A 26,108-nucleotide genomic window follows, 5' to 3' on the forward strand; every position below is an offset into this window, starting at 1 on the left:
AGAATATGGCTGTGGTGAAATACAACTCTCACCGAGTAGCACTGTCAGACTGAAGAACATTGTGCCCGCCAGAGTATTTGATTCTGAGGGACCATCTTTCTCCCCCACTAAAGAGCCCCATAGCAGCTGCAAGGTTTGCGCTAGGGACTCTCCTCAAGGAAAAGCCAGTGCCCACTGGAGGATTCTCCGGTTCTCTGGTGGGCCCATTCAACCCTGCCGAGAAGCATCCCTGGCTAAGAAAGTGTGGGGGAAGGTTCCCTGTCACTCTATGGCTGTTTTTTTTACAGTGGACTAGCTCCGTATCATCCCTGGCCACATTCACTTGTCCAAGTGTTTGTGGTTAGGAGGTCTTTCTCAGTAAGTGCACTGGGGAGGGCACAAGTAATGTTCTGGGACCCGTGCTTGTGGAAGGTGGGAACGACACCGGGAGAAATAGTGGCGGCTGGGGACCGAGTATGGAGACCCGGCTGCCGCCGGCATGGGCTTGTGAAAAGCTTCCACTTCCATGAACATTTCAAGGCAACATTTTAAGTGCAAGCAGCTGTCCAGAAATGTGGCAGTTTAGTATTGCGGCCTGTTTTGGCTGGCTGCATACTTGCGCTTGCATTCCAAGCAACAGAAAACGAAGGAGATAGATGGCCTCATCATAATCACAACCTGAAAGGTTTTCACTATGAACTCTCTTGATGGAGAAGCCAAGTTCTCTGGTGGGCCCGTCCAACCCTGCCGAGAAGCAGCCCTGGCTAAGAAAAGTGTATAGGAAGATTCCCGGACACTCTATGGCTGCTTTTTTTACTGAGGGGGAAACCCACGCAAACACGGGGAGAACATATCCTTGCTGATGTTGTCCTTGGTGGGATTTGAACCGCGGACCCCAGCTGGTTTTTATACTAAAGATCCTGCTAATTTTTATAGTTTTAAGTAAGCATGCAGAAACTGTGGTTTCTGCAGCAGTGCATCTATGCCGATATAGTGGTGGAGAAATTGCTGTATCGTCAGGTTGAGGATGCAAGCCATGAAAGGCACGTGTCTGAGTTTGCCCCAGCATAAGGCCGCCACCTGGTTTGCACCATTATCGCACATGGCCTTCCCTTGCTCCAGGTTCAGTGGAGACAGCCATTGCTCCAACTCGGCCTGGAGAGCTGTCCACAACTCTACAGTTGTATGACTGTGATCTCCAAGTCATATTAATATTAACACTGCCTGATTGTGGTGATAGCTGGCTGCGCAGCACGGATGTGGGTGGGATTCTCTCTGCTCTGTTGGAACGTGTGTCTCAGTAAGGAAGAGGTTGAGGGCACAGGTGGAGGCCCTAGAGGAGGTGGAGGATGCAGAAGCATTGGAAGAAGTGTTAGATATAGAGGTTTGTCCCGCAAGCCTTGGGGATTCCAACACTTGCTGTCTAGTGACCCCTTGGTGTCTAGTGGTTTAGTTCTCCATCCTGTGGTGTGTAGTGGTTTAGTTCTCCAACCCTAGCTGTTTAGTAGGTTAGTTTTCCAACCCCTGTTGTCTTATTAGCTTAGTTCTCTAACCCCTGTTTTCTATTAGTTTAGTTCTCCATGTTCTGTTGTGTATTTGTTTCATTCTCCAACCCATCCATGCCCACCCCCAGGGGTTAACATCTGGGGATGAGAGTTTGGATTCTTCTTGGACCCTATTTTGTCCGGGCCCGGATCAACTGAAAAACATTTTGTACATTGTTACTCATGCTTTCCCCCTCTTGAGTCTGTGAAGCTTTGGATCAGACCTCTGATGCCCCGGAATAGAATGTGTGAACAACTCTGCAGACTCACCCATCTGTGCTTCCCCATAGTCAGTTGGCTGGTTGGAGAGTTGTGACATGGGTGAAAAGGGTAATTGGGGTGGCTCCTCTGAGGACTGTACTGTGTGTGATGTTAAGGTGGAGGAAGAGGAGCAGAGGCCACTTGATGCAGCGCTTGTTATCTACTGGAGCACTTGTTCTTTCTGCCCCTCATCTACAAGGCGTACCGATGTGCGACTGCCAAAGAAAGGGAGTGGAGTCCAGTAATAGAAGTTTTCAAAATGCTGCACAATTGCTCACAGCATCAAAATAAACCTACTTCTCATCTCTCATATCATACGTGTCTCACAACCCTAAACAGCTATTCAGTACTAGTGTTGAACCACCCCCATAGTGTTCGAGTTCGGTTCGGTTCGTCGAACACCCGTGTGTTCGCCGAACTGTTCGTCGAACTGTTCGTCGAACACCTTCGAACACCGTTAAAACCAATGGCAGGCAAACAAAAACACATAGAAACACATAGAAAACACCTTCAAAGGTGTCCAAAAGCTGACAAACTGCTCAGAAGACACAACTAACACATGGAAAAGTGACAAGTACATATAGTCATGAGAAAAGAAAAGAGGTGGAGGAGTAAAAGGAGGGGGAGACACAGATATAGGCATGTCATGCCCTTCTAAAATCCAAAAAGTGAGAAGCCGACACGTTCAGTCCGCTCCTGCCCGTGCCACCTCCGTGTCGCCGGGTTTGTGCCAGAGCCGCGGTGAACCCTGATGGCCAGCCCCCCCTCTCCCAATACTGGTGCCTGTCCGCTGGTGGGTCGAGCGAGCCCCCCTGTGGTGGAGGCAGCTCTAAGTTTTTTAATTTAAATTGTCTCTCTAATTTGAATGAATACACTTTAAATCCATTTACAAGGATCTATTGGAGGTCAAGTCTCATGCCAGCAGCCGCGTAATTCCAGCTCCAGTAGCGTCCACTAAAGCTGCTGCAGTTAAAAAGCTTTTATAAGGATCGAGCTCGGCTGTCCACCGCAAGGCATCCTACTGCCAGTCCCAGGCCCTATGCCTTGGGGTGCCTCCTGATGCTCTTCACTGAGTATCCCGTGGTCCCGAAGCATTTCCTTTGAAAAAATTAAGTGTCCAAACTACAGGTGGTGTAGCTTGCTTAACAGCCGGGATAATCCGCTGACTAGCAGACACTGCTACTAGGCACAAAGTATTTCCTGGGCTAGATGCAGTTAAAAATTTGTAAGTAGATACTCTCGTTGGATGCTGAGAAAGCATTCCATAGAGTCTCCTGGCACGCCATATATGATTCTCTTAAAAAGCTTGGGGTAGGGGTCTAGGGGACCCTTTTATAGCCAAAATCACGGCCCTGTATCACAATACGTCACCTAGGCTGAAGATAAATGGAACTGTAGCACCCTGAGGGCTCGGTTGCTACAGACGTATTGCACCTCACCCAGAGGTGTGATATCTCACTCTCAGGTAAGGATGGAGTGTGGATCAGGACCCGACACCTGCATGCATTACACCACATTGCCGTGGGGCAGGGAGACCAATATGCCCCTGAGATGGGCACGACAGTCCCTGTCCCTGGCTGGAGTGGGGGGAGGGAACACTGAGGAAGGGGAACCCTGTAGTGCAGGAGCAGGGAGGAAGCAGTTCCTGGGTGCATTGAGAAGGGAGTATAAAAGGTGGGCACCATCTTAGTTCAGTGCAGAGAAGTCTGAGCAGAAGTGGCAGAAGTGGCAGAAGTGGCAGGGAGCAGGGGCTCTGCATGAGCTCTGCTCCGGAGGCGGGCCTAGTAACAGAGGAAGAGGAGCGGAGAAGGCTCCAGGAACGAGGAATGAAGGGATCCCAGGGGTGCGGACGGGCGAGTCGCCACCGCACGCCCGAATCCACCTGCGTGGAGGGGTCAGGCCAAAGGGGGAGACCGGTCCCCGAACTAGTGGAGGCAGGAAACGACCCTCAGCTAGAAACCGGAGGCTCTGACATTTTATGTGGCGCAGCCCCTCGCTACACCCGCTAGGAAGGCACCACATAGGGTCAGGGAAACTGGCGCCAAGTTTACCAAGAGGAGGCCCGAGGCAGCCGGACAGAAGTGTTGGTAAGAAAGGCCAGACAAAGGACACACAAAGGGGGTCCTGTGAAGCGCTCCAAAGTTATCTGGGAGTTGTCTGAGCCCCTCACCTGGTGAGCACAGTACGATGTGGGCAGCCGTTACCTGCAGACGTGGTCTGGATAATAAGAACTGTGAGTAAAGGCCCTGAACTGCATCACTGACTCTGTGTCGTTACTGCTGCTGCCCTGCACCATCACCCCCATCCTCCGCATACACTGCCCTGAGGCTATACTCCTCCCGTGGGGAGTTATGCTACGTTCTGCTGCACCCACAACACCAGCCTCAGCGGTCTGCCCTGTAGCGGCGGTTCACACTGACCGCAATCCACGGGTGGCGTAGTCGGACATTTAAACATCAAAACCACATAAATAGTTCCGCCACTGGTTTGACCACCCTGAGCCACGGAACCGGGTCGCAGCCACGAAGACTACAACCACCAGCATCCACCAAAAAGGGTCCGGCTCCGGGTGTCCCAAGGCCCAGGGGGTCCGTCAGAACATTTTCATCACCTTTCACAATCACCAATGGGACAAGGCAGGGATGTCCTCTGTCCCCTCTCTTATACATCCTAGTGACGGAGCACCTGCTCTCATCAATTCACCATAACCCCAATATTAGGTGGATTGAGGTGGGAGGCACCGAGTACAAGTGCTCTCTATTTGCTGATGATGTCCTAGTATATATCACTCAATCACATATATCCATCCATGCTGTTATGGCTGAAATAGATCACTTTGTTACATGGTCAAATTTTAAAATCAATGCAGCGAAGTCTGAGGCCCTCGTTGTCTCCCTCCCCAAATCCATATAGGATTCCATCCAGTCCAACTTTCCCTTTGCCTGGCCCTCACAGGGTATCAAATACTTAGGAATTCCTATTCATAGAGACCTCTCCCATCTATGTTATCTTAATTTTGGGCCCGTTATTGAACAACTCCATACAGACCACGGTTGGCAAGTTAGAACTGTAAGATTCACTACGTGGACCACTGGTGTTTTGTGGAAAAGCACATGTACACTGCGTTCCAAATTATTATGCAAAAAGTGTTTAGGAGTGATAAGGGAAGAATTTGTTTGTCAGTTAAACTCATTGATGGTGATGTGTGTCAGGGCTCTTTATATCACTGTAAGCAATTGCAGACACCTGTGCTAATTAGTTTGGCAGGTGTGTCCAATGAAAGGCAAGACTACTTAAGAAGGCTCTCTCACATTATTAAGCAGCCTACATTTTCTGCCAAAATGGGAAAGAAAAAGGATGTGTCGGCTGCTGAGAAGCAACAAATTGTGGAGTGTTTAGGTCAAGGCATGACTACAATCAACATTGTGCGATGATCAGGATGAAGTGTCTTGGCAATCAAGAAGTATGTAGCTGATTCACAGTACACACGTGTGCGTGCTGATAAGGGCAAATTGAGGACTCTTTCCTACAGGCAATTACGTCAGGTTGAAAGAGCAGCGGCAAAAAAGCCTTGTCATAGCAGCAGACAAGTTTTTGAAGCTGCTTGTGCCTCCAACGTCCCCCGAACAACAAGATGCAGGGTCCTTCAGAGGTTTGCAGCTGTGCATACGCCATCCTGTCGACCTCCTCTATCCACTTCACACAAGCAGAAATGGCTCCAGTGGGCCAAACATTACATGAAGACTAATTTCAAAACTGTTTTGTTCACGGATGAGTGCCGTGCAGCGCTCGATGGTCCAGATGGATGGAGTGGAGGATGGCTGGTTGATGGACACCCCACGCAAACAATGCTACAGCGCCAACAAGGAGGAGGTGGAGTAATGTTTTGGGCTGGAATCATGGGGAGAGAGATTGTCGGCCCCTTTAGGATCCCTGAAGGCGCTAAAGATGAACTCCATAATGTATGTGGATTTTCTCAAACAGCACTTCCTGCCATGGTTCAAGAAGAAGAACCGTGTATTTCACAGCAAGATCATTTTTCTGCATGATAATGCACCATCTCATGCTGCACATAAAACATCTGCATCTCTGGCTGATATGGGCATAAAAGGGGACAAACTTATGGTGTGACCCCCATGCTCCCCTGACCTCTACCCCATTCAGAACCTTTGGAGCATCATTAAAAGGAGTGTCTATGATGGCGGGAGGCAGTTCACATCTAAGCAACAGCTCTGGGAGGGTATTCTGTCCTCATGCAAAACAATTGAAGCAGAAACCATCCAAAACCTGACAAATTCAATGGACGAGAGAGTTCAGAAGTAGTGTTGAGCCACCCCCATAGTGTTCGGGTTCGGTTCGGTTCGTCGAACACCGGGATGTTCGAGGAACTGTTCGTCGAACTGTTCGTCGAACACCTTAGAACACCGTCGAACACCGTTAAAACCAATGGCAGGCAAACAAAAACACATAGAAACACATAGAAAACACCTGCAAAGGTGTCCAAAAGCTGACAAACTGCTCAGAAGACACTCTCTTTAAAAAAGCCGGCCGGCAAATTCAGCAGCGGCATACACCGGTACCCGACAATTTAGACAAGAAGGAATAGAGCATCACACATAGATTAGATAGATAGAAACATGTCAGTCACACATATAAGAAGCACAGTGACAGTGTTGGTTACTGCACTTGTCATTTAGTGTAAAGGATTTATTAAAAAAAATATTAGTGTTTTCATGCACCGTCTCTTTAAAAAAGCCGGCCGGCAATTCAGCATCTGTACCCGACAATTTAGAACAGAAAGATAGAGCATCACACATAGATTAGATAGATAGAAACATGTCAGTCACATATATAATAAGTACAGTGAGAGTGTTGCTTACTGTACTTGTCATTTAGTGTAAAGGATTTATTTAAAAAAATAATAGTGTTTTCATGCACTGTCTCTTTAAAAAAGCCGGCCGGCAATTCAGCAGCGGTACCCGACAATTTAGAATAGAAAGATAGAGCATCACAAATAGATTAGATAGATAGAAACATGTCAGTCACATATATATGAAGTACAGTGATAGTGTTGGTTACTGTACTTGTCATTTAGTATTAAAATAAAGGATTTATTATTAAAAAAATTGGCGTGGGGTTCCCCTTAATTTTAGGCTCTAGCGGAGGTTAAGCAGATGGCTGGGGCAGATGTTTGAAGCCTGGGAAGGGGGTAATACCCACGGAGCTTCCCAGGCTACTAATATCAGCCCCCAGCTGAATACATAGCCTTTACTAGCTATTAAAATGGGGGACCCCCCAAAAAAAATGACGTGGGGTCCCCCCTAATTTAATAGCTAGCAAAGGCTAGGCAGACAGCTGGGGGCTGATATTAATAGCCCAGGAAGGGAGCCATGAATATTGGCCCCCTCCCAGGCTAGAAACACCAGCCGTCAGCCGCCCCAGAAATGGCGCATTCATAGGATGCGCCAATTCTGGCACTTAGCCTCGCTCTTCCACGCTGCCCTGGTGCAGTGGCAGGGGGTAATAGGGTTGGGGTTGATGTCAGCTTATAATGCCAGCTGACATCAAGCCCAGGTTAGTAGTGGAGAGGCGTCTATAAGACACCCCCATTACTAACCCCATAGTCAAAGTTAAAAAAAACACAAACACCCAGAATAAAGTCCTTTAATTGAAATAAAGACACAATCCTTTATTGTTCTAAATTAAACCATACTTACCATCACGCCCATTCCAGCTGAAGCCAACGATCTCCTGCAATAAAAGAAAAATAATAAAGCAACCTCATCCTTACCTTTCCATGGTTCCCACGACAGCTTCAGCTCTGCTACATCGAGATGACAGGCTGGACCGCAGCAGAACGCTGCCATCCAGCCTGTCATCCCGCAGACACTGAGAAGCGCAGGCTTGCTTGCGCTGCTCAGCGTCTCTCTGTGACGACATCCAGATGAGCCGAGTTCATGTCCAATGAACTCGGCTCACCTCATGCACGTCACTGACAGCGTGGGAAAATTCTCACGCTGAAGCGCTGATTGCAGGAGAATTTTCCCACGCTGTCAGTGACGTGCAGGAGGTGAGCTGAGTTCATTGGACATGAGCTCACCTCATGCACATCACAGACAGCGTGGGAGAATTCTCCTGCACTCAGCACTTCAGCGTGAGAATTTTCCCACGCTGTCAGTGACGTGCATGAGGTGAGCCGAGTTCATTGGACATGACCTCGGCTCATCTGGATGCCGTCCTATGGATGCGCCATTTCTGGGGCGGCTGACGGCTGGTGTTTCTAGCCTGGGAGGGGGCCAATATTCATGGCTCCCTTCCTGGGCTATTAATATCAGCCCCCAGCTGTCTGCCTAGCCTTTGCTAGCTATTAAATTAGGGGGGACCCCACGTCATTTTTTTGGGGGGTCCCCCATTTTAATAGCTAGTAAAGGCTATGTATTCAGCTTGGGGCTGATATTAGTAGCCTGGGAAGCTCCGTGGGTATTACCCCCTTCCCAGGCTTCAAACATCTGCCCCAGCCGTCTGCTTAACCTCCGCTAGAGCCTAAAATTAAGGGGAACCCCACGCCAATTTTTTTAATAATAAATCCTTTATTTTAATACTAAATGACAAGTACAGTAACCAACACTATCACTGTACTTCATATATATGTGACTGACATGTTTCTATCTATCTAATCTATGTGTGAAGCTCTATTCTGTCTGTTATAAATTGTCGGGTACCGCTGCTGAATTGCCGGCCGGCTTTTTTAAAGAGACGGTGCATGAAAACACTATTATTTTTTTTGATAAATCCTTTACGCTAAATGACAAGTACAGTAAGCAGCACTTTCACTGTACTTCGTATATATGTGGCTGACATGTTTATATCTATCTAATCTATGTGTGAAGCTCTATTCTTTCGGTTCTAAATTGTCGGGTACAGGTGTATGCCGCTGCTGAATTGCCGGCTTTTCATGTTTCACTGTTGGCACTGTTCCCATCGATTTGGGCAATCACTGTAATGCCACAACCACCATGGCTGTGGCATTACAGTGAGTGGCAGACAATCCCTGCATGATTGGTGCTCTAAATAGCGCCAGATATGGAGGACACGCTTTTGGTGCACGAACAGTTATCGAACATAACCTCGAACAGCCGAATTTTTTGCAAATCGTTCGGGTTCGTCGAACAACTCGAACACCGCCCAAAACAGCTCGAATTTGAGATTGGCGAACAGTTCTAGTCGAACACCGCTCATCTCTATTCAGAAGCTCCTTTCGAACAAGGGGTCCTATGTGAAAATGTAACATCACCTAGAATAAAGTTTTGAGTTGAAAACTGTTTGATTTCAGTTTCTAACAACCTGCTAATGCTTATAATTTCAAAAATGACCATTTTTTTGGTCTTTATTAAAATGAAAAGGTTGATTGAAAAGTTTGTGGGATCTAAGAGTGTGGCAACCCAGTAGTCATGATTACTTCGAATTCTGACAATATGAGGGTCATGCTGCAGGTAGTGCAGCAAGAAGGCACTTATGTGTCTTGCGCATCTCGGAGCCCCAAAATTATTTTCCGGGCTAGATGCAGCTAAAAATTATTATTAATTTTAAATCTGGTGAAGCTTTAGTATAGATGGCCTAATAGGATCAGTGCTGCACACTGCTACAAAGCCCAAATTATTTTCCAGTCAAGATACAGATAAACATGATTAGTAATTTTAAATCTGGTGGAGCTTATTATAGATGGCCTAATAGAATCAGTGCTGCACACTGCTACAAATCCCAAATTATTTTCCAGCCAAGATACAGATAAACATGATTAGTAATTTGAAAGCTTAAAACGCAGGGGTAGAAAAGTCGTTTCGGATCCATGATTTGTTCATCTTTATGAATGTGAGTCTGTATACATTATCAGTGGAGAGCCGCGTACGCTTATCTGTCAGCACACCACCAGCAGCGCTGAACACACGTTCAGACAGAACGCTGGCTGCGGGGCATGACAAGATCTCCAAGGTGTAAGTGGCTAGCTCCGGCCATTTATCCAGATTGGAAGCCCAAAAAGAGCAAGGGTCCAGTGACACAGTCGTGGCTTCAATGTTTACTTGGAGATACTCCTGTACCATCGTCTCTAGGCGTTGACTATGTGTCAGACTTCTTGTCTCCTGTGGCCTTGCAAAGGATGGGCTAAAAAAGTGGTGAAATGATTCCGCAAAATTGATGTTACCAGCAGATACTGTGCTTCTGTTACGGTTTGAGTGCTGAACACTTGACGGTCCCACGGTTGGCAAGTTGGAACTGTGAGATTCACTACGTGCACCACTGGTATTTTGTGGAAAAGCACATGTAAGATTCTGCAACAGTCTCTGCTGATACTCCTGCATGCGTGCATCCCTTTCTATGGCAGGAATAATTTCTGCAAATTTACTTTTGTACCGGGGATCTAACAGTGTGGCAACCCAGTAGTCAGGATTATTTCTAATTCTCACAATTCGAGGGTCATGTTGCAGGTAGTGCAGCAAGAAGGCACTCATGTGTGTTGCGCATCCAGGAGCACCAAGTCCCTGTTGTGTTGGTGGCGAGGTAACAATCATGCTTCCTTCCTCTGTCCTCTCCCCCCAACCTCGCACAACAGAAATGTGATCAAGGTCTCCCTCATCTGATGAGTCTTCCATCAGTTCGTCCTCCACTTCTTCCTGGGCTCCTGCACCTTCCTCACTAGTTTGGCTGCTACCATGCACCCTGGTAAAACCATCTCCCCCACCCTCACATGCCTGCCGCCTTGGTGCTGCCGACCGTCTGTACCTTGCAGATGTTAGCCCTTCCGCATACAACTCCTCCTCCTCTACTTCCTCCACCTCCTCTTGTGCCACCACCTGACTCCGAATTCTGTTTAACATGTGCTCCAGCATGTAAATCACCGGAATAGTCATGCTGATAATGGCATCGTCAGCACTAAACATCTTCGTCGCCATTTCAAAACTGTGCAGAAGGGTGCATAGGTCCCTGATCTGAGACCACTCCTCCAGCGTGATTTGCCCCACCTCTGAATCTCATTGGCCCAGGCTATACGTCAGAACGTATTGCACCAGGGCTTGTCGGTGCTGCCACAGTCGCTGCAACATGTGCAGAGTTGAATTCCACCGGGTAGGCACATCGCATTTTAGCCGGTGAAGTGGCAGGCCCAACGACTTCTGTAGAGATGTAAGTCACTGAGCTGCGGGATGCGAACGGCGGAAGTGAGCACACAGCGACCGTGCCCTCTGCAGAAGGCCATCTAGTCTGGGATAGTGGGCTAAAAATTGCTGGACAACCAGGTTCAACACGTGAGCCATACAAGGCACGTGTGTGACATTGCCCCGGCGAAGGGCTGCACCCAGGTTTGCAGCATTGTCGCACACGGCCTTCCCTGGTTTCAGGTCCAGTGGAGACAACCATTCATGAAATTGGTTCTCCAGAGCTGACCACAACTCCTCAGCTGTGTGACTCACATTTCCCAGACATTTCAATGTAAAAACCGCCTGATGACGTTGAGCCCTACTGCCAGCATAGTAAGGAGGTGTGCAGGATCCCTTCTGCGCAGTTAGAAAGCTTGTGGCATGACCAGACAGGCTTTGGGTGCAGGTGGAGGACCGAGAGGAGGTTGAGGAGGCAGAAGCAGTGGAGGAACTTTGACATAAAGAGGATTGACGCACAACTCGTGGGGACGGCAAGACTTGGACAGCAGCCCCTTGTCCTGCTGTCACCATAGTTACCCAGTGCCCAGTCAGCGACATGTAACGCCCCTGTCCATGCCTACTCGTCCAAGTGTCTGTGGTGAAATGCACCCTGTCACACACAGAGTTTCTCAAAGAAGCGGTGATGTTGTGTGCGACATGCTGGTGGAGCGCAGGCACACCTTTCTTTGAGAAGTAGTGCCGACTGGGCATCTGGTACTGGGGCACTGCGACGGACATAAGGTCTCGAAAATCCTCTGTGTCCACCAGGCGGAAAGGCAGCATTTCTGTAGCCAAGAGCTTGCAGATGGTGAAATTCAACCTCTTAGCTTTCTCATGGCTAGGAGGAAATGGTCTTTTACTTGTCCACATCTGAGGGACCGAGGGCTGGCTATTGTGCTTAGACGGGGTTGATAAAGGTGTCCGCGGCAAACTGCCGGTCTGTGAGGAAGATGCAGGTGGACATGTTAGGTTGCCTTGATCCAAAGGTGGTGCTATCGATGTCGGACAGCGCTCAACACCAGCTGGTGTTACCACCTCCAAAGAAAATGATGACCTGCCAATCACGCTAACTGTTGCGGGTAAAGAGGTGGCAGATCTGCGCCCCAAAACAGGTGTGACTGCTGTCCCCCCAGTCACAGAGGATGAAGAGGCCACGGATGCACAAGATATGGCAGACAGTGGTCGGCCCGGCCGGCTAGGCCGCATTGTAGCACACTGAGCTTCCCACTGCAACTTATGCTTCATGTCCATGTGCCGGTTCATGCATGAAGTACTCAAACTATGTATTTTTTGGCCTCTACTTAGCTTTTGCTGACAAATGTTACAGATAACACGAGTTGGGTCATCTTTATCGATCTGAAAAAATGCCCAGGCTATGCAAGGCTTAGCACCCATGCGACCTGAAGAGCCACCAAGACTTGTGGTGAGAGGCAGAGTTGTGTTTGAGGATGCAGTTGTTGACATGCTTCCAGTACTACGTCTCTGTCCAGGAAGGCGCAACCTGACCTCGTCGTCACTAGCATCTTCCTCCACCTCCTCTGCTGACCTCATCTCTTGGCTGACTGTGGGTTGACAGTAAGTGGGATCTCCAACCTCATCATCATCACCCTGTGCGTTATCACACCCGTCGTCCTCAGAGCCAACCTGTTCCTGCCCTGACAAAAAACTAAAGTTGTCGCTCCAATCAGGTATTTGAGTCTTATCATCGTCTTCCTCATTGTCTCCACCAACAGAAGTTACAGTTTGGGAATGAGGGTCTAAATTATGGTCAGAACCTTCTGCGTCTGGTCCTGGATCCGACTCATAAAGATTCTGGGCATCAGTGCAGATCATTTCCTCATCTGGATTCACAGAATCGCTGGAGTCGACCTCTGATTCCCAGGCTATAGTATGAGTAAACAGCTCTGCAGACTCAACCATCTGTTCTACCTCATACTCAGACGGGCAGCTGGAGATTTGGGAGCTGTGAGGAAGCAAGTGCGATTGGGGTGACACCTTTGAGGACTGGAGTATTTGTGATGTTGAAGTTGATGTGGAGGAGAGCCCACTTAAAGGAGCACTTGATATCCGTTGAAGCACCTGCTGTTTTTGTGCCTCATCTGGAATTTGTAGCGATTGGCGTGGCCGTAAGAAAGGGATCTTATCACATTGTCCGCTAAAAGAAGTAGACATTTTAGTTTGGCTGGAAGATGGTCTTTCTTCTGCAGATGTTACTGTTGCTTTAACACCTACCCCACGGACACTACCTTTTTTCCCCTTCCCAACACGCCTATTCCCGTTTCCACCAGCAGCAGGCCTTTTTCCACTCATTTTGGTGGTTAACTAATTCACAACTCTGGAGTTGTTTGCACAAAAAAACAATGGATGGGAACCGAGCAGAGCTGAGTGGCCAAACTGTGGTATTAGGCCAAAACTATTGGCTGGGTTAGATGCAGAAAAAAATTATATTCAATTTGCAACCTGATGGAGGTCTGTATAGATGGACTAATAGAACAAGTCCCACACACAGTTAGAAGGCCAAATATTTTTTCAGAGGTAGATGCAGAAAAAAATTATATTCAGTTTGCAACCTTATGGAGGTCAGTATAGATGGACTAATAGAACAAGTCCCACACACAGCTATAAGGCCAAATATTTTTTCAGAGGTAGATGCAGAAAAAAATTATATTCAGTTTGCAACCTTATGGAGGTCAGTATAGATGGACTAATAGAACAAGTCCCACACACAGCTAGAAGGCCAAATATTTTTTCAGAGGTAGATGCAGAAAAAAATTATATTCAGTTTGCAACCTTATGGAGGTCAGTATAGATGGACTAATAGAACAAGTCCCACACACAGCTAGAAGGCCAAATATTTTTTCAGAGGTAGATGCAGAAAAAAATTATATTCAGTTTGCAACCTTATGGAGGTCAGTATAGATGGACTAATAGAACAAGTCCCACACACAGCTAGAAGGCCAAATATTTTTTCAGAGGTAGATGCAGAAAAAAATTATATTCAGTTTGCAACCTTATGGAGGTCAGTATAGATGGACTAATAGAACAAGTCCCACACACAGCTAGAAGGCCAAATATTTTTTCAGAGGTAGATGCAGAAAAAAATTATATTCAGTTTGCAACCTTATGGAGGTCAGTATAGATGGACTAATAGAACAAGTCCCACACACAGCTAGAAGGCCAAATATTTTGTCAGAGGTAGATGCAGAAATAAATTATATTCAGTTTGCAACCTTATGGAGGTCAGTATAGATGGACTAATACAACAAGTCCCACACACAGCTAGAAGCCCAATATTTTTTCAGAGGTAGATGCAGAAAAAAATATATTCAGTTTGCAACCTGATGGAGGTCTGTATAGATGGATTAATAGAACAAGTCCCACACACAGCTAGAAGCCCAATATTTTTCAGAGGTAGATGCAGAAAAAAATATATTCAGTTTGCAACCTTATGGAGGTCAGTATAGATGGACTAATAGAACAAGTCCCACACACAGCTAGAAGGCCAAATATTTTGTCAGAGGTAGATGCAGAAATAAATTATATTCAGTTTGCAACCTTATGGAGGTCAGTATAGATGGACTAATACAACAAGTCCCACACACAGCTAGAAGCCCAATATTTTTTCAGAGGTAGATGCAGAAAAAAATATATTCAGTTTGCAACCTGATGGAGGTCTGTATAGATGGATTAATAGAACAAGTCCCACACACAGCTAGAAGCCCAATATTTTTTCAGAGGTAGATGAAGAAAAAAATATATGCAGTTTGCAACCTTATGGAGGTCAGTATAGATGGACTAATAGAACAAGTCCCACACACAGCTAGAAGGCCAAATATTTTGTCAGAGGTAGATGCAGAAAAAAATTATATTCAGTTTGCAACCTTATGGAGGTCAGTATAGATGGATTAATAGAACAAGTCCCACACACAGCTAGAAGCCCAATATTTTTTCAGAGGTTGATGAAGAAAAAAATATATGCAGTTTGCAACCTGATGGAGGTCAGTATAGATTGGCTAGTACAACAAGTCCCACACACAGCTAGAAGCCCAATATTTTTTCAGAGCTAGATGCAGAAAAAAATTATATTCAATTTGCAACCTGATGGAGGTCAGTATAGATGGACTAATAGAATGATGCTATGCCCAAAAGATTTTACTTCACTAGGTGCAGTAAAAAAATTGGTATTCTATACACAGGTGGTATATCTTGCAACACAGATAGGCTACTCCACTGACTAACACACTCTGCAATAGGCCAAAAAGGATTAGCTTTGCTAGATTCAGCCAAATGCTGTGAAAAAAACTTGCACAGCACTGGCACAGACCTGCCTGGCAAAAACTGATAGGAACTGATGTAACCTAGTCCTGAAAAGGACTCCAATTACAATTAGTCTTTACTCCCACAATCTATCTATTTAAGAGCACAGACCTGCCTGAATAAAGTCGTAGGAAATGCTGTAACCTAGTCCTTAAAAGGACTGCAATCACAACTATTCCCTACTCCCAAGCTATCTGTAGATTTGTGCGAAAATTGGCTTGAAATTAACAAGGTATAGCGCACACAGCAACAGCGGTGCCGTCTAACACGCAGCTGCAGCAGTGAGAAAATGGTGGCGACGGGAAAAATGGCTTGGTCTTATAGTGCAAGGACATGTGACATACACTGCCAATGACACATGCCCTTGCTTGTGTGAAAAAAAGCACTTCGCTCCGTGTGTGCGCTGCTGATAGGCTGACAGATTGCACCTCCCCACTGCAAATGCGGGAAAGAGAAAAAAAAATGGAGATCTTCATTGTTCCTGCAGAGATCCATCCCCTGCCCCTCCCCCCACCCCGCTGTACACTCAAACTGCGTATTAACATTAATTTTCATCATTACTGAGAAAAAATCCAGTTATGATTTTGGTGCACGAACAGTTATCGAACATAACCTCGAACAGCCGAATTTTTCTCAAATTGTTCGTGTTCGCCGAACGGCTCGAACACCGCCCAAAACAGCTCGAATTTGAGATTGGCGAACAGTTCGAGTAGAACAACGCTCATCTCTATTCAGTACTCTCCCTCCCTCTCCTCTTCTCTCATCTCAGCTGAATACTTAGCCTCATTCTTGATGCAGAAGATTGACAACATAGGGCAAAGCTTTTGCTTAAAGTCCCAACAGCCCCTTTTTTCTCATAATGACTCAACTCTCCTCCTCCAAAACCAGCTTTTATGCCATCACGGAAGATCATCTTTCCTCTCCAAATCACATCTTACCACCTGTGAACTTGACCTAATACCATCCCATCTCATTCCAAACCACACCACAGTCTTCATCCCAAGCCTAACCCTCCTCTTCTACTGTCACTAAAGCTGGGGTTTTCCCTTCATGATTCAAACATCCTCTAAAAGCCCTCCCTTGACCCATCCTATGTTTAGCTATCAACCCATCTCACTTCTCACCTATGCCTCCAAACTACTGGATCAGCACGTCTATTTTGAACTGTCCTCCCTCCTCTCCTCCTGCTCCCTCTTTGGCCACTTACAATCTGACTTCCGACCTCACCATTCCACTGAAACTGCCCTGACTAAAGTCACTAACGACCTACTAACTACCAAATCCAAGCCAGACTACTCTGTTTTCCTCCTCCTAGACCTGTCATCTGCCTTCGACACAGTAGACCATACCCTCTTACTACAGACTCTCATCTCTCGGCATCACAGACTTGGCCCTGTCTTGGATCTTTTCATACCTAACCGAAAGGACATTCAGTGTCTCCTACTCACACACCACCTCCTCATCTCATCCCCTATGTATCAGTGTCCCCTAAGGTTCAGTTGTAGGACCCAGGCTCTTCTCCATCTACACCTTCGGCCAGGGACAGCTCATCGTCTCACAGCTTTCAGTATCACCTCTATGCTGATGACACACAGATCTACAGGTGAATCTCACTAAATTAGAATATCATCAAAAAGTTAATTTATTTCAGTTCTTCAGTACCAAAACTCATAAATTATATAGAGTCATTACAAACAGAGTGATCTAGTTCAAGTGTTTATTTCTGTTAATGTTGATGATTATTGCTTACAGCCAATGAAAACACAAAAGTCATTATCTCAGTAAATTAAAATATTTAACAAAAACACCTGAAAAGGCTTTCCAGAGCATTTAAAAAGGTCCCTTAGTCTGTTACAGTACCCTCCACAATCATGGGGAAGACTGATGACTTGACAGATGTCCAGAAGGCGGTCATTGACACACTCCACATGGTCCCAGAGTTCCAATTTTCATTTGAATATCAAGGTCCCAGAGTCTGGAGGAATAGTGGAGAGGCACACAATCCAAGTTGCTTGAGCTCTAGTGTGAAGTTTCCACAATCAGTGATGGTTTGGGGAGCCATGTCATCTGCTGGTCCACTGTGTTTTATCAAGACCAAAGTCAGTGCAGCCATCTACCAGGAAACTTTATAGCTTTATAGCACTTCATGCTTCCCTCTGCCAACAAGCTTTTTGGAGATGGAAATTTCATTCTCCAGCAGGACTTGGCACCTGTCCACACTACCAAATGTACTAATACCTGGTTTAAAAACAACAGTATACTGTGCTTGATTAACCAGCAATCTCGCCTGACCTTAACCCCATAGAGAATCTATGGGCTGTTGTCAAGAGGAAGATGAGAGACACCAGACCAAACAATGCAGACGAGCTGAAGGCTGCTATCGAAACAACCTGGGCTTCCATAACACCTCAGCAGTGCCACAGGCTGATCGCCTCCATGCCACGCCGCATTGATGAAGTAATTGATGCCAAAGGAGCCCCGACCAAGCATTGAGTGCATTTGCTGAACATCCATTTCAGTAGGCCAGCATTTCGGATTTTAGAAACATTTTTCAAACTGTTGTTATAAAGTATTCTAATTTACTGAGATAATGACTTTTGTGTTTTCTTTGGCTGTAAGCCATAATCATCAACATTAACAGAAATAAACACTTAGAATATATCACTCTGTATAGTATATAAGTTCCTCTTTTTGTACTGAAGAACTGAAATAAATTAACTTTTTGATGATATTCTAATTTAGTGAAATGCACCTTTACATCTCTGGACCTGATATCACCTCCTTACTAACAAAAATCCTACTATGTGTGTCCTGTATTTCATCTTTCTTCTCTGCTAGATTTGTAAAAATTAACATGGATAAAACAGTCTTTTTCATCTTTCCACTGTCTCATTCACCCCCCCAACTGACCTATCCATCTAAGTGAATGACTGCCCACTCTCCCCAGTCCCGCAAGCTTGACTCTGATCTGTCCTTCAAATGTCAGATCCAAGAGATTACCACTTGCTGCTGACTCTGACTCCAAAGTACCTCGGGGATCTGCACATTTCTCAACCATGAATGTAGAAATATACCAGTGCACGCCCTAATCATCTCCCACCTCGACTACTACAAGCTTCTGCTCTGAGGCCTCCCTTCTACCACTCTTGCACCCCTCCAATCTATCCTAAACTGTGCTGGATGATTAATCCACCTGTCACCCTGCTATTCCCAGGTTTCTCCCCTCTGTCAATCCCTGCGCTGGCTCCCTGTTGCCCAGAGACTCCAGTTGAAAAGCATAACTTTGATATACCAAGCCATTGAAAACCTGTCTCCTCCATACATCTGTAACCTAGTCTCCCTGTACTAGTTACCTGCATGTATCCTTCCAAGATCTCCTTCTTTACTTCCCTCTTATCTCTTCTTGTCACGATCGCATACATTTGTCCCATGTACTTCCGCTACTGTGTAACTCTGTACCCTAACACATCAGACTCTCGTCTAGCATGCAAACCTTGAAAAGGAAGCTGAAGACTCACTTCTTGTGACAAGCATACAATCTGTGGTAACCCTCGCTCCAACATACAGCTGCACGACTAGCTGTACCCTAACCTACTGTATCCCCACCCATTCCTTGTACATTGTCTGTGCGCCCTCGCCGTGGGTTGGTTCTTCTCTCCTCTTGTACCAGTCAGTGACCCCTTTTGACATGTAAAGCGCCACAGAATAAATGTTGCTGTAATAGTAATAATAATTATAGTACTTGTACTCTGGGTCAATTGATGGCACTTTCCAGGTGTCTGCCCCTAATTTGATGTGTTTTGGAAGCTTTTGGGCCCGTTTGAAGGTGTTGTGTATACGTTTTTTTTTGGCCCCCCCCATTGAATCCTATGGCGTTCGGTAACGTTCGACTAACATTCAACGAATAAATCGGCGAATATTGCAAATTCAGTCATGGTATTCTGAATCGAATATCGAACCATTCGCTCATCTCTAATCAAAATACAATGCTAACAAAAATATAATATAATGTTAGAGATGAGCGGATTGATTTGTGGAGGATCGAGTTTGAGTCGAATTTTCTGAAATTCATGGTTTCACGCAAATTTGAATATTTTAAGATTCAATTCACGGTTCAGAAAAAAAAAAGAAAAACTTTGCTGCCACTATTTTACACACTGCTGTAGCATCAGAGAGCAGACAAATGTTATTTTGTATTGCCGCGCGGGTTTCCCCTTAATGCCCTACAAGCTATGATATCTTACGAATTATCATACCTTGCACAGTGGTGGTCAGTACCTGGGTTATCACAGATGAGCAATTCCCAGTGCATTTGTACAGCAGTTTGTATGCAGTTTGAGTCACTGGGTAAGTCTCTCTCTTCTCTGCTATGTAAGCTCATAAGGTCAGCGGGGTCCTCTTTTTTGCCTGTAAATTGTAAGTTCTTATGGCTAGCGGGGTTCTCTCTTTCCTGTAGAGTGTCAGCTCTTATGGTCAGTGGAGTCCTCTCTCTTCTGTAAAGTGTAAGCTCCTATGGTCAGAAGACTCCTTCCTTTCTTGACTGTAAAGTATAAATTATTATGGTCTGCAATCTCCTCTATCTTCTCCCCATTTGTATTTTACAAGCAATTACATGCTTTCCAGTATTGAAATTCAGACAAATTTAATAGCTGCAAATCAAAATTTTTGGTATATTAAACAAAGTAGACAAATTCGAATTTCATGAGATTGAAATTCAAATTTTCATAACTGCTGAAAGGTCTAGTTTTATAACCTTAAGAAATTACAGCAGCTGGACCTTCACGGTGGCACTCAGAGTTCTGTACACATGGAGTCTAACAGGAGAGAAAAATGTTTTTTCTCTACTATATTTTTATACAAGAATTCTGCAAGTGTGCTAGGACTACTCTACAGAGTACTATGTCAGACAAGTGAGTACAAAATCTCTAAATAGTCAAATATTATAGTTGTGAGTGCCAAAAAGTTATGAAAGAAAAATCCTAAATTACAGTTTCATAAAAATCAACCTGTACTGGACTGCGCATATACATTTGTGTGAAAAATTGATCTATGATTACATGTTAGCTGTAACAAAGGCATTCTGAAGTAGCTATAACAGTAATGTCATTTGCATGGACATAGTTGACATGTTAATGTACCCTAACAAAAGGCTTTTAATGTAAGATACAATATGTAAAATCACCCCATACATTCTTCATTGTGCATGCAAGGCTAGTATGAAAGTAGAAAATGGAACCTATTTGTAACATTAGCAGCTAATTTTGTTAATAGCTTTTCATTATGCCTCAATGGCTATTTTACAATCTATGTCTACATTAAGATTAGTTTTAATGATCTTTCATAGTCTGTCTTTATGGATATATAGAAAATACTGAATGTCCTTCCATCAGGGAGCATAAAATGGATCAAATATATGTGTTTTGCTATTTTCTGACTCATTTTCTATAATGAGTTCAAGTGTTTTACACCAAAATAATTGACTCTTTACATATTTATTTTCTTATTTATTATCTAATTTTTGACTGAACTTTTATTGTAGTAATAGGAGAATGTAAATGTTAAATTCTCAGACAGCTCTTCTCTCCATTTAGCAATGCATTGGCATTATTGTATTTCTAAGCCCATATATTTTATCAGCCAGTGAATTTCATTAAATACACATCCAGTTGCATTAGAATGCTTTATTCCGAAAAGCCATTATTGGTGTAAGTTTTTGGATTAAACCTTTTAATGATTATTTTGAAGTGTAACATATTTGGAGTACATAATAAAATGCACAAATTTATTATACTATCCTTTAGTTTAATATTTTATATTTTATCTAAAACTTCAATCAGCATAAAGATGGCAACTGATATTAAATTTTATCCATATTAGCATCTAATTGTTTTGTTCTACCCCTTTAAATTAATGTTTAATAAAGCCCTTTAGCATTTGCTTTATTTTTTTTTTAAATAATACTTTTTGGTCTGAGTCCATTATCGTTAGGCCAAGCGTAGAGATATAGGGTGTACCAAATTGCTTTCAGGCACATTCACAGGAATAAGGCAACAGATTTGGTCTGAATAAAATTTAATTTTAATTAAAGCTCTCTCAAAAATACATTTATTAACATATTTATATTATTACTTTTATGAAGCCTCTCTGTTATGCACATAACCCACTCATACACGAGTAACGGGAATAATAAAGCTTACAACACAGAGTAGCGAAACCCACACCCTACTGGTCCCTGTACAGACTAGACAATCCATAACAGCAAAACTAAGAAAAAGACAACTCCCTTAAAGGCCATAGAGGGGTTTCTCGTACCTCCTGAGGAACCAGAGGGGAGGCTGCTATGCACAGCTAACCAAGAAAGGGAAGGTGTGCAAAAGGATACGAAGATCCACGGTGAGGAAATTTAAAGCACGTGCATCAAGGGGAAAAAAGGAGAATAATAAGTAAAACAAGTATAACCTCCAATCAACCTAAATGAGGAGAAAGACAGGTGCTGGGAAGGCAGACAAGCAGATACTCAGCAGAAATACAAACAGTATTTGAAGGGCTGGAACTCCTTAGCACTAATCCACTTGAAGTATTGCCAGCAAGGAAGAGTAGTGAAGGGAGAATATATATAGCCCAACCCAGACTTTGATAGGACAAACAAAAATGGATCAATGGGAAACCCGAAGAGGAGCAAACCCAGACAGAAAAAATAAAGGCAATAGGAACCATCAGCATTATAACAGGAAATAAAAATTAATAGCTCAGAAGACAGGAGAACTGACCACTAGTGTTGAGCCACCCCCGTAGTGTTCGGGTTCGGTTCGTTGAACACCAGGATGTTCGTGGAACTGTTCGTCGAACACCTTAGAACACTGTCGAACACCGTCGAACACCATTAAAACCAATGGCAGGCAAAAAAAAAAAACACATAGAAAACACCATCAAAGGTGTCCAAAAGCTGACAAACTGCTCAGAAGACACTCTCTTTAAAAAAAGCCGGCCGGCAATTCAGCATCGGTACCCGACAATTTAGAACAGAAAGAATACGTTCCACTTGACCATTGGACTGAGGATGATAAGCAGAGGAGAAATCCAGGGTGACATCCAGCAGCTTACACGTAGCTCTCCCGAAGCGCGAAGAGAACTGAACCCCGCGATTAGACACAATGTGGAGGGGTAGGCCGTGGAGACGAAAGATGTGATGGAAGTCCTTAGCCAGCACAGTTGTGGATGGGAGACCAGGCAGAGGGATGAAGTGGGCCATTTTAGAAAAGCGGTCAGCGACCACCCAAATGACAGTACAACCGGCAGAAACAGGGAGATCCGTAATAAAGTCCATAGCAATGTGTTGCCACGGAGCGGAAGGTACGGGTAGAGGCAGGAGACGGCCGGCGTGAAGATGCCTGGGAACTTTGTTACGGGAACAGGAGGAATAAGCCGTGATGAAATCCGCAACACCCTTGTGTAGAGAAGGCCAACAGTAATGCTGGGAGATGATCAGGAAGGTCTTCTTCTGGCCTGCGTGGCCGGCTAATTTGGACGAATGACCCCAGAGAACAACCTTCTTACGATCCGGAACAGCTACAAAAGTCTTACCGGGTGGAAGACGAGACAGGTCAAACGGGGCCACAGTCATTACACTGGAGGGGTCGATAATGTGCAGAGGCTCCTCCTCTTGGTCAGAGGACAGGAATGAGCGGGACAAAGCGTCGGCTTTAATGTTCTTGTCCACAGGGCGGTAATGTAGAGTAAAGCAGAATCGAGCAAAGAACAGAGAACACCGGGCCTGATGCGGATTGAGTCTCTGGCCGTTTTGTAAATAAGCCAGGTTTTTGTGATCAGTGTAGATGATCACTGGGTGCAGAGCCCCTTCCAACAGGTAGCACCACTCCTCCAGCGCCACTTTCATGGCAAGCAGCTCCCAATCTCCTATGGAGTAGTTGCACTCGGATGAGGAGAAGAGCTTGGAGAAGAAGCCCCAGGTTACCATTCTCCCGGACGGGGATTTCTGGGTGAGCACCGCTCTGGCTCAGGAGGAGGAAGCATCAACCTCCAGGAAGAAATGCTTGTTGCAATCCAGATGGTGCAGCACAGGGGCAGAGAAGAAAGCTTGTTTTAGGGAGGCGAAGGCCTCCCCCGCTTCCGAAGTTCATTAATTGGGATTTTCTCCCTTACGGGTAAGCGCGGAGATGGGGGCGGTCCGGGAGGAGAAATTAGGGATGAAGAGGCGGTAATAGTTTGCAAAGCCCAGGAATCGCTGAATTGCCTTTAACCCCTCCGGTCTGGGCCATTTTAAGACGGCAGAAACCTTCTTGGGGTTCATCCAAAGACCAGTCTCAGAGATAATATATCCCAGGAACGGAAGGGAAGTCTGCTCGAAGAGACATTTCTGAAATTTTGCATAGACAGGATTCTGCCGGAGTCTTAGTAGAACCTGACGAACATCCCTCCGGTGTGTGGGCAGATCCGGAGAGACCAAGATATCGTCCAGGTACACCACTATGCAAGAATACAAGAGATCACAGAAGATGTCGTTTACCAGCTCCTGGACGATGGCTCGGGCATTACAGAGACCAAAGGGCATCACGCAGTATTCATAGTGACCGTCCCGGGTGTTGAATGCCGTCTTCCTCTTATCTCCCTGGCGGATCCGGACCAAATTGTACACCCAACGAAGATCAAGCTTGTTGATGATCCTCGCACCTTTAAGGCGGTCGAACAGCTTCGAGATGAGATACACGGTCGCAGCGAGCCGTCTTTCTTTTTAACGAAGAAGAAGTAAGTATCACAGAGCAACCACCTTGCACGGGCACCTCCATATTGGAGGTGCCTTTTACAGAGAAAGTCCTCCAGCCATTGGCCGGGGACATCTTAGGACGGCGTACGCGGCCCCTTTAAGAGGGAGGGAGCACGCGCATGCGCACCCTAAGCGCAAAGCCAGGGAAGCTGCATGTACCAGCAGCCGCAGCAGGAGGCCGGAAGACGCCGGAGCAGGACCGCGACGGTAAGGGGACACCGATGCTACAATATGTGACATCAGAAACACAGAGACTGCCATATATACATTATATAAGATACATTGAAACTCTGCTGAATATAAATCTCATCGGACATGGGGAAACTGCTGTACATATATCACATAGGAGACACCGAAACTGCTGTGTACATCACATAAGAGACACTGAAACTGCTTTTTAGACATCACATAGAATACACTGAGACTGCTTTATATGCTTAATATACAGTATATAGGATAAATTGAGTTTGCTGTATATACATCACAAAGGAAACACTGAGGTGCTGTTTGTACATCACATAGGAGAGACTGAGGCTGGTATACCTACATCACATAGGAGACACTGGAACTGATATACACTGCTTAAAAAAATAAAGGGAACACTCAAATAACACATCCTAGATTTGAATGAATGAAATATTCTCATTGAATACTTTGTTCTGTGCAAAGTTTAGTCCAGACCTGGACTAAAGCATCCACCAACTCCTGGACAGTCTGTGGTGCAACGTGACATTGGTGGATGGAGCGAGACATGATGTCCCAGATGTGCTCAATCGGATTCTGTCTGGGGAACGGGCAGGCCTGTCCATAGCTTAAATGCCTTCATCTTGCAGGAACTGCTGACACACTCCAGCCACATGAAGTCTGGCATTGTCCTGAATTAGGAGGAAGCCAGGCCCAACCGCACCAGCATATGGTCTCACAAGGGGTCTGAGGATCTCACCTCGGTACCTAATGGCAGTCAGGCTACCTCTGGCAAGCACATGGAGGGCTGTGCGGCCCTCCACAGAAATGCCACAGAACACCAGGATTGGCAAAGTCGCCACGGGCGCCCTTTGCTCTTCACAGATGAAAGCAGGTTCACACTGAGCACATTTAACAGATATGGAAGAGTCTGGAGATGCCATGGAGAGCGATCTGCTGCCTGCAACATCCTTCTGCATGACCGGTTTGCCAGTGGGTCAGTAATGGTGTGAGGTGGAATTTCTTTGGATGGCCGCACAGCCCTCCATGTGCTCACCAGAGGTAGCCTAACAGCCATTAGGTACCAAGATGAGATCTTCAGATCCCTTGTGAGACCATATGCTGGTGCAGTTGGCCCTGGGTTCCTCCTAATGCAGGACAATGCCAGACCTCATGTGGCTGGAGTGTGTCAGCAGTTCCTGGAAGATGAAGGCATTGAAGCTATGGACTGGCCTGCCCGTTCCCCAGACCTGAATCCGAATGAGCACATCTGGGACATCATGTCTCTCTCCATCCACCAACGTCACGTTGCACAACAGACTGTCCAGGAGTTGGCGGATGCTTTAGGCCACAGGAGACCATCTGCAACAACATCAGGAGCATACCCAGGCGTTGTAGGGAGGTCGCATAGGCACGTGGAGGCCAAACACAATACTGAGCCTCATTTTGACTTGTTTTAAGGACATTACATCAAAGTTGGATCAGCCTGTAGTGTGTTTTTACACTTTAATTTTGGGGGTGACTTCAAATCCAATTTTATTTTTTTCAATGGCCTACCCTGTATATATCTATATCTATCTATCTATCTATCTATCTATCTATCTACATATATATATACAGTACAGACCAAAAGTTTGGACACACCTTCTCATTTAAAGATTTTTCTGTACTTTCATGTCTATGAAAATTGTACATTCACACTGAAGGCATCAAAACTATGAATTAACACACGTGGAATTATATACTTAACAAAAAAGTGTAAAACAACTGAAAATATGTCTTATATTCTAGGTTCTTCAAAGAAGCCACCTTTTGCTTTGATGACTGCTTTGCACACTTTTGGCA

Source organism: Phyllobates terribilis, unplaced genomic scaffold, assembly GCF_046119375.1.
Source record: "Phyllobates terribilis strain yellow unplaced genomic scaffold, ASM4611937v1 Scaffold_1__5_contigs__length_1240528914, whole genome shotgun sequence".
NCBI lineage: Eukaryota > Metazoa > Chordata > Amphibia > Anura > Dendrobatidae > Phyllobates > Phyllobates terribilis.